Source organism: Lipotes vexillifer, unplaced genomic scaffold (assembly GCF_000442215.2).
Source record: "Lipotes vexillifer unplaced genomic scaffold, Lipotes_vexillifer_v1.1 scaffold823, whole genome shotgun sequence".
Taxonomy (NCBI): Eukaryota; Metazoa; Chordata; class Mammalia; order Artiodactyla; family Lipotidae; genus Lipotes; species Lipotes vexillifer.
The window spans coordinates 769,465-778,088 of record NW_006772547.1 but is presented as its reverse complement, the minus strand read 5'-3'; positions in this window follow the sequence as shown (position 1 = coordinate 778,088).

The following is an 8,624-nucleotide window of genomic DNA, read 5'->3' as shown; positions in this document are numbered from 1 at the left end:
AAAGAGTGCCATGGAAAAATAAAATGCATTATTATTTCTCATATTAAAGAAAAAAATAACAGGTACATTATGAGGCTCTTGATTTACCTGTTTTTAAAATTTGAGAAAACAAATTTGAACCTGGGGCCTTAGACAAGAGATCTCCCCAATCCCTGACCCACTGTGGGCAATAAAAGATAAATACGTGTCTCAAAGGTAAGAAATAACAAATAAAAGATAATAAATGTCTCAAAATGCCCTGTCTCCAAAAGTCTTTGTTTCACATGTGTGACTGGGAACAGGTGGTCTGTGACATCTTCTGTCCCTTCCAAGTGGCCTTGGCTCAGAGCAGATGGGGGCCCCTGGTCTAGACAAACCACAAAAAAGCCTCACTGACTGAGCTGTAGGGGCCTGGGGATAGACTCAGGACCCACAAGAGGAGGGATGTGCCCACAGAGTACGCACAGAAGGCCAGGAGTAGCCTTGTCTTTAGATACCAACCGGTGTCCCGTCCCATCCCCTGCACTGTCCCCTCATGAGGAGAGAATCAGACAAACGTGCGGAACAGGAAACAGGGCTGCATGTCTGCTGGCCAGCAGAGCATATCTGAGGGTCTGAGCTCTCTGCCAGCGTGGGGTCATTTGTTGGTGTAGCGCAGCGGGGGCCGTCCACACGCTGGTGTGGATGCAGGCTAGGCACCGCCACCAGCTCCCACCCAGTTCCTCCTCCCCGCCCACCCCAAACAAACCCTGTGCTCGAAGCTCCCGCCCTGCAGCGAGCTCTCACAACAGTGGCAGCCCTGTGCTTTGGGTCCAGGCATGCAAACCTACAGGGTCCCTGCCCTCATCTGGGTGGGGAGGGAAGCGTGGCCCAATTGAGAGAGAGGGATCTGGGAAGGAAGCCACTTGTTCAAGAGGGGTTCTGAGCAGGAACTCCTAAGGAGATGGAGGAATGAACGAGAGCCTTGAAAACTAGGCATTAGACTAGTGATTCTCAACCCTGGCTGCATATTAGAATTGCCAAGGGAATTTTTACAAACTGTCAGTGCCTGCAACCCGCCTACCTAGTTAGAATCTCTGGTGTGGGGCACCAGTATTTTTTAAAAGCTCCCCAGGTGATCTTATGTACAGCCAGGGCTGAGAACCACTGCCTTAACCTAAGTGCAGTGGAAATACTCACTGTAAGCTTTCAGCAGTAGAGGGACATGATCAAAGTGGTTGCTCAAGAAGCGTTTACTGAGCACCTCTGTATACCAGCAGGCACTGTGCTAGGCTCTGGGTACACAGAGATGTGGAAGATGCATATCATCCCTGCCCTTGACTAGCCAGCAAATTAGGAGAAGAGACAGATCCATAAATAAGTATAATATAAAGGAAGTTGTTTTACATAAGCATGAACAAAGTGCTCCAAGAACACTGAGGATTTGCTAGAGAAAGCTTTCTTAGGGAGGTGACATTAGAATTCTTTCCTGAAGGATGCTTAGGAGTTTACCAAGCAAAGGAGACAGAGGAGAACATTCTAAGTGGAAGAAAACGTGTTATACAGGTGCCGAGTCCTATGAAGACTCCCTGTGTTCGGCGTAACATGGGGAGTGTGGGGAGAAGAGGCTGGAAAGGAGGACAAAGGGAAGCACCAAGGGCCTGATACTACTTGCGCTCTCAGTATTTGAAAATTGAGCTATAGAGAGCAGATTAGAAAAGAGAGCGAGCGAGGTAGGGAGAACAGTCAGTAGCCGCTGTAGGGATCCCAACACGAAGTGATGAAGGCCTGGACCGAGGAACTGACGGTGGGGACGAGGAAGAGAGCAACCCAAGAGATATTGTCCAAAAGGCAACAGAATTTGGGAACAGAACAGATGTAAGGAAAGAGAAGGGCAAAGGTGGCCTCATAGTAACTGATTTGAGACAGCAAGATAACAGGATAACACGACCTTAGCCAAGATGGGATGCCAGGTAGATGACTTGAACTTCACGTAACTCCAAGGCATCCATGTGGAGATGTACGCAAAAGGCTAGCTGAAGGGCACAAGTTGGGTTGAGGGAAACTATAAGGAGAGAAAGTGGGATGTCCAGGTATAAATCATCTACATCAGGCATTTATCAGGGGAAGAAAGAAAAATGGGATGGCACCCGGCAGATCAGGCACAAGGTGTGTGTTTGCCAGGACTGACCTGCGTGTGGGTGGAGACAGGAGGAAGAAAGAGGAATCAGGTAGCCGAGCAACTAGGTCCAGGAGGTGCATCCAACACAGGAGAGCTTATCCTCAGGAGGGAGAGGCGTTCCTCAGCGGAGACAGAGATGGGGACAGTGAGGAAACTCACTCCCAGGGGCCTGGATCCAGATCAAACCCTCTAAAGCAGGTGCCAGGAAACTTTTTCCGTAAGGGGCCAGACAGTCGATATTTTAGGCTTTGTGCACCATGTGGCCTCTGTCACAGCTACTCAACTCTGCCACAGACTGTCTAAGGCAGCCACAGACAATGCGTGAATGAATGGGCCTGGCTGTGTGCCAATAAGACTTTATTTTTCAAAAAAACAGGCAGTGGTTATAAGGGTTAATTTGATTTCATATGAATTTCACCTCAATTTAAAAAATAGCAGGCTCGGGCTTCCCTGGTGGCGCAGTGGTTGAGAGAACAAAATTTGTATGGCCAGGGCTACAAACAGACCCACAGCGGCAAACACACACACCTGTGCACACACAGGCACACCAAGGTCATGTAGCCCAACTCCACTGTTCTTAGTGCAATGAGGTTCTGCAGTGCTTTGTCTCTGGCTAAGTGTGTGGCCCATGGACGTGCCACCCGCAGTTCGGTTTATCAGGCCCCAGCATGGACCAGCATGCCTCGCTAGCACATAGCATACGGAGCTCTGGTCTGGGACCACTGCTGCCCATCACAGAGCCTGGAGCTCATGGAGACAAGAGGCCTCAGACTCAGGTCAGCTCAAAGCCTTTCCACCTGTGCTTCTCAAACTTTAGAAAGTCACCTGGGGGAGGGGTTACTTTATTTTTTTATTTTTTTTTATTTTTTATTTTTTTGCGGTACGTGGGCCTCTCACTGTTGTGGCCTCTCCCATTGTGGAGCACAGGCTCCGGACGCGCAGGCTCAGCGGCCATGGCTTATGGGCCTAGCCGCTCCACGGCATGTGGGATCTTCCCGGACCGGGGCACGAACCCGTGTCCCCTGCAACGGCAGGCGGACTTTCAACCACTGAGCCACCAGGGAAGCCCGGGAGGGGTTACTTTAAAATGTATGCCCTAGTTGTAAAGCAACTATACTCCAATAAAAATTAATAGTAAACAAAGTATGTCCTAGGCCTCACCCAAGAAATTCTGGTTTAGTAAACTGAGAAGGGCCCAGGAAACTGCATTTTAACAAGCATCCCAGGTCATTTTTTATACCAGTGAGCTGAGAACCACGCTTGCAGAAATAAGACTTGTCATCTCTGAAAGCAGCTGCGTGATGAAACAATGGGATCCCCAACTTTGTCCCTAGAACTGCAGCCATAGAACAGGGTCCACCCCTATCTATTATACTTCCTCCTACTGCTCCTGAGGAAAAGAGAAACTCAGGTTGGATGTCTTGGGGTAACATGACTAATTCTAAAACAGACGTGAAGATTTTCCAGGGCACTGTATTTACCCAGGAATTTTTTACCACCACCCAGAGAAGAGGTGATGCATTGTCCTCAGTCCATAAGAAAATGTGAATAATTACTCTTCTCAGAACATTTTGGTTGAACCATCCGAGTGCAGTCTATTCCAAGTCCCATTTCCTTTCCTCCTAGCCAGCCAAGAAGTCCGTGCCCATTTCCTGCTCCTTAATCCTCGAATACTCCTCAAAACTGAGCTGCAGGCTACTGGGGGAGCAATTGCTGTCATCTGTTTTCACAGTTTCTGAATAAAAAAAAACAAAACAAAACACGTGGCTTTGCACACATAGACATTCAATAAATACTTGCTAAGTGAGTGACTGAATGAATCTGTGATGAGTTGGATGGGTTGACAGGGCACATAAAAAATACTTAAAGCCATGAACTGGGAGGATTTATAACTGAAGATACACCTCTACTACTGAAGGTCTTTCAATCTGGTTGGGCAGAAAAAGACCAACACAGATAATTAATAAAAGATGAGCAGAACCCAAACTACAGAGTCACTCACTACACACACACACACACACACACACACACACACACACACACACACAGTTTATCTAAATAAATGTTGTTCCTTCAAATCAGCACCTTGAGAAGCCTTATGAAATTATTCCAGTGACACTGTACGGCATGTGGGATCTTCCCGGACCGGGGCACGAACCCGTGTCCCCTGCAACGGCAGGCGGACTTTCAACCACTGAGCCACCAGGGAAGCCCGGGAGGGGTTACTTTAAAATGTATGCCCTAGTTGTAAAGCAACTATACTCCAATAAAAATTAATAGTAAACAAAGTATGTCCTAGGCCTCACCCAAGAAATTCTGGTTTAGTAAACTGAGAAGGGCCCAGGAAACTGCATTTTAACAAGCATCCCAGGTCATTTTTTATACCAGTGAGCTGAGAACCACGCTTGCAGAAATAAGACTTGTCATCTCTGAAAGCAGCTGCGTGATGAAACAATGGGATCCCCAACTTTGTCCCTAGAACTGCAGCCATAGAACAGGGTCCACCCCTATCTATTATACTTCCTCCTACTGCTCCTGAGGAAAAGAGAAACTCAGGTTGGATGTCTTGGGGTAACATGACTAATTCTAAAACAGACGTGAAGATTTTCCAGGGCACTGTATTTACCCAGGAATTTTTTACCACCACCCAGAGAAGAGGTGATGCATTGTCCTCAGTCCATAAGAAAATGTGAATAATTACTCTTCTCAGAACATTTTGGTTGAACCATCCGAGTGCAGTCTATTCCAAGTCCCATTTCCTTTCCTCCTAGCCAGCCAAGAAGTCCGTGCCCATTTCCTGCTCCTTAATCCTCGAATACTCCTCAAAACTGAGCTGCAGGCTACTGGGGGAGCAATTGCTGTCATCTGTTTTCACAGTTTCTGAATAAAAAAAAACAAAACAAAACACGTGGCTTTGCACACATAGACATTCAATAAATACTTGCTAAGTGAGTGACTGAATGAATCTGTGATGAGTTGGATGGGTTGACAGGGCACATAAAAAATACTTAAAGCCATGAACTGGGAGGATTTATAACTGAAGATACACCTCTACTACTGAAGGTCTTTCAATCTGGTTGGGCAGAAAAAGACCAACACAGATAATTAATAAAAGATGAGCAGAACCCAAACTACAGAGTCACTCACTACACACACACACACACACACACACACACACACACACACACACGTACAGTTTATCTAAATAAATGTTGTTCCTTCAAATCAGCACCTTGAGAAGCCTTATGAAATTATTCCAGTGACACTGTCAGTCCTCAAAACGTGTTGTGTTGGCATCTCATCTTTAGAAATTGCTTCAAGAGTCAGTTTGCTTTATGGTCACACCTCATTTTTGACCGAAAGAGATGATTTAGCTTGATCAGTCCCCTCATTCCCAGATTTGGTTCCAAATGATTTTTGATGCTTCCAGAAATCAAATGAACCCTCAAAGGACAAAAACTTGTCATTCATGAGATTATTCAAAGGCTCAGAAGAGAATATTGAAAATGGAATTCCAAGCATGATTTAAGGAATGGCAGAATCACTGGATCAAATGTGTAAATTCTCACAAAAGACAGAGCTCTGAAGGGGCAAACCTACTCAGGGCAGATCAGGAGACTCACTCAACTGCCATCAGTGAAGAACCCAATCCAGCTGTTCTCATCCTGAGCACAGTGGCACAGACTGGCCAGATGCCCACCAAACCTGGTTCCTCACCTCCCTGAGCACAGAGCTGGCCCACGTTTCCCAGCCAGCCTCTTAATGGAAAGTGGAAGGAAGTGATATGAGCCCGTTTAGCCCCTGAAACTGCCACAGCATCCTCCCTTTCTTCTCTCACCTGCCAACGGGGTGCTGAGAATTCAGGGGAAGATTCTGAGGGCCTAGAAGATGTTCAACTACAAAACAGAATGACAGTGGTCCCTGAACGACAGTGTGGGGCAGAGCTCCCCTCCCGCTTCTGACTTGTATCAGACTGGAACAGAAGCCAGAAATAAATTTATGAAGTGTCAAGTCACTGAGATTTGAGGGCTGTTTGTTGCAGCAGCAAGCCCACCCTGACCAATACAGACACACAGAGTTACACAGAGCTGCCCGCCTGCCAAGCAGTTCACTTAAAAATTGACACTGCCGTTGCCAGTGTCTGTCCTTGTGACTTTCAGTTTGGGGTTCATATTTGAACCTCAGCCTCTTAACACATATGGTCTATGTCACATTGCACAGATCAGCATTCATCGAGCCCTCTTGCTGGCTGCTGGGGGATGACTGCTAATCCTTTGAAATGCTACTCACCCTCAGGGCTGCCCAAAGTGAATCTGATGTAGACCACATGGCCCATAATTTAAGCCAGTCTTCACATGTGGTAAGTCCAGCTTCTTTTTATAGAGAGGCATCTCTAACAAACACAAACAGTCAGGAAAGTGCACACGCACACACACACACACGTGTGTGTGTGTTTTCAAAGAAACACAATTTTCCCCTTTTTTCTGGGTTTTTCTTTTTTTTTTTTTTCTGGAGTAAAACTTGGAAAAAAAGAAACACAATTTAAAAAGGGAGGAAAAAAACAGGCTCTGCATTATTTCAGAGACTCCCATTTAGAGAACCGATCTGCCTCTTTCAGAAGGAGGCTGTGGCCACCCTCACCTCTATGAATGGTGGTGAGTAGTCAACCACTATCTGCCGTCCACTCACCTAGCCCAGCAGCCTAGGGAACAGGTAAGGGCACCAGCCTTGGTGCTGCAAAACGGGCTGCGTGCCAGGCGCACAACCAACTGCAGACCCCCCGATGCTGGTGGGCCTTTCTTGCCGTCTGCTTCATCCTTTACTTGAATGGGACCTTCCCCTCCAAGAAGAGTACCTTGTCAAGAGTCAGGGGCTTACATCTCTAATTCCTTCCTCAAACTAACAAACTGGCATCGATTTTCCTTTGTGAGCCCCTTCAAAGGAGCCCAGGAACACCTCCCAGATGCAGGGATGCTGAGCAGTGTGTGGCGAGTACAGACGTCTGCATTTCCCTGTCTGCAGAGCAGGGCGAACAGTATGGACTAACGCAGACCATGCAACCGCCACTTCTGAGCCTCTCCTCCAGGGCATCCATGTAGACATGGAGGGGATAAGACATAGCAAAAAGCGGGTTATCTGCTCTCGAGTAAGCCTTGGTTCAAAAGAACTGGAGAGTGGGATAGGTTTTCTGACGTTTAAGAAAATTCCCCAAGGCTCTGGGAAGGGAATGGAGAAGGCTGAGAGCAGTGGTATAGGGACGTGGCCAAATGGGTCTGATTAGCCAAGGGAGTGGAGGGGGAGGCAGAGCTGAAACGGTGGTCAGCAAGGGGCGACTGCCAGCTCCCCGCGCCCTGACTACACATGCCGCAGAGCCCCTGCTGATGTCTGGGGACGAGGTCCCACCTTGTCTGCCGCTGACAAGATACAGCGTGGCCTGCTGAAGCAGGAGAACTCCACCCTGCTCTGAAACTTCAGGCTAGCAGATGCCAAGAACCACTGCAGTTCCCGCTGATTTCTTTTTCTTTCTGTGTTGCCCACATTAAGTGACATGGAATTAGTAGGGGTGGTGGGAGAACACTTATGACACCGCCTCCACCTTGACTTCCTCCAAAAACATGTGAGTCTCACTTTACTAAGTACTCACAAATTCACTTGGAGGCAGGCAGGAATTGTAATTCCTATTTTACAGAGAAGGAAGTGAAGGCACAGAGAGGTTAAGAAGCCTACCCAAGGTCACAGAGCTAGTAAATGGTGGCGCCAATCCCCAGATCCTATGTAACAGTTACTTATATGGCCAAAGGAACTCGGCAGATGTGATTAAATTAAGGCTCTTGAGATGGGGAGATTCTGCTAGATTATCCAGGTGGGCCCATCTAATCACACGGGTCCTTAAAAGCAGAAAAGGGAGGCAGGAGAGTTAGAGAAGATGTGATGACAGAAGCAGAGGAGGGAGACAACGGGACTGCGGACCGCTGGCTTTGAAGATGGAAGGGGCAACCACCAAGGAATGCAGGCAGCCTCCAGATGCTGGAAAAAGCGAGGGAAGAGATTCTCCCCCAGACCCTGCAGGAAGAACCCAGCTCTGCTGATGCCTTGATTTCAGCCCCGTGAGACCCATTTCGGACTTCTGACCTCCAGAGCTGTAGGAGAGTACTTCCGTGTTGTTTTAAGCTACTAAGTTTGTGGCGATTTGTTACAGCAGCAATAGGAAAGTAGTACACCACGACTGCCGTGTTCTAACTGCTTTGCTCCTATCTCCACCCCACTCCTCCCACCAACAACCGACACCCACCAGGCACTGGGACGGCTGGTACTCAGCATACAGGGAGTGAGGGGGGCGGGCCTCTGGGAACCTCCAATGACCAGTCCCTGCCCCTGCAAAGTTCAGGGCTGGTTCCGCTTCCCCTCCTCCCAGGTGCTCTGACCTCAGGAGGGACGCCCCCCACTGGCCCTCTCTCCCCTCCCCAGTAAGGAGAGCAGGAAT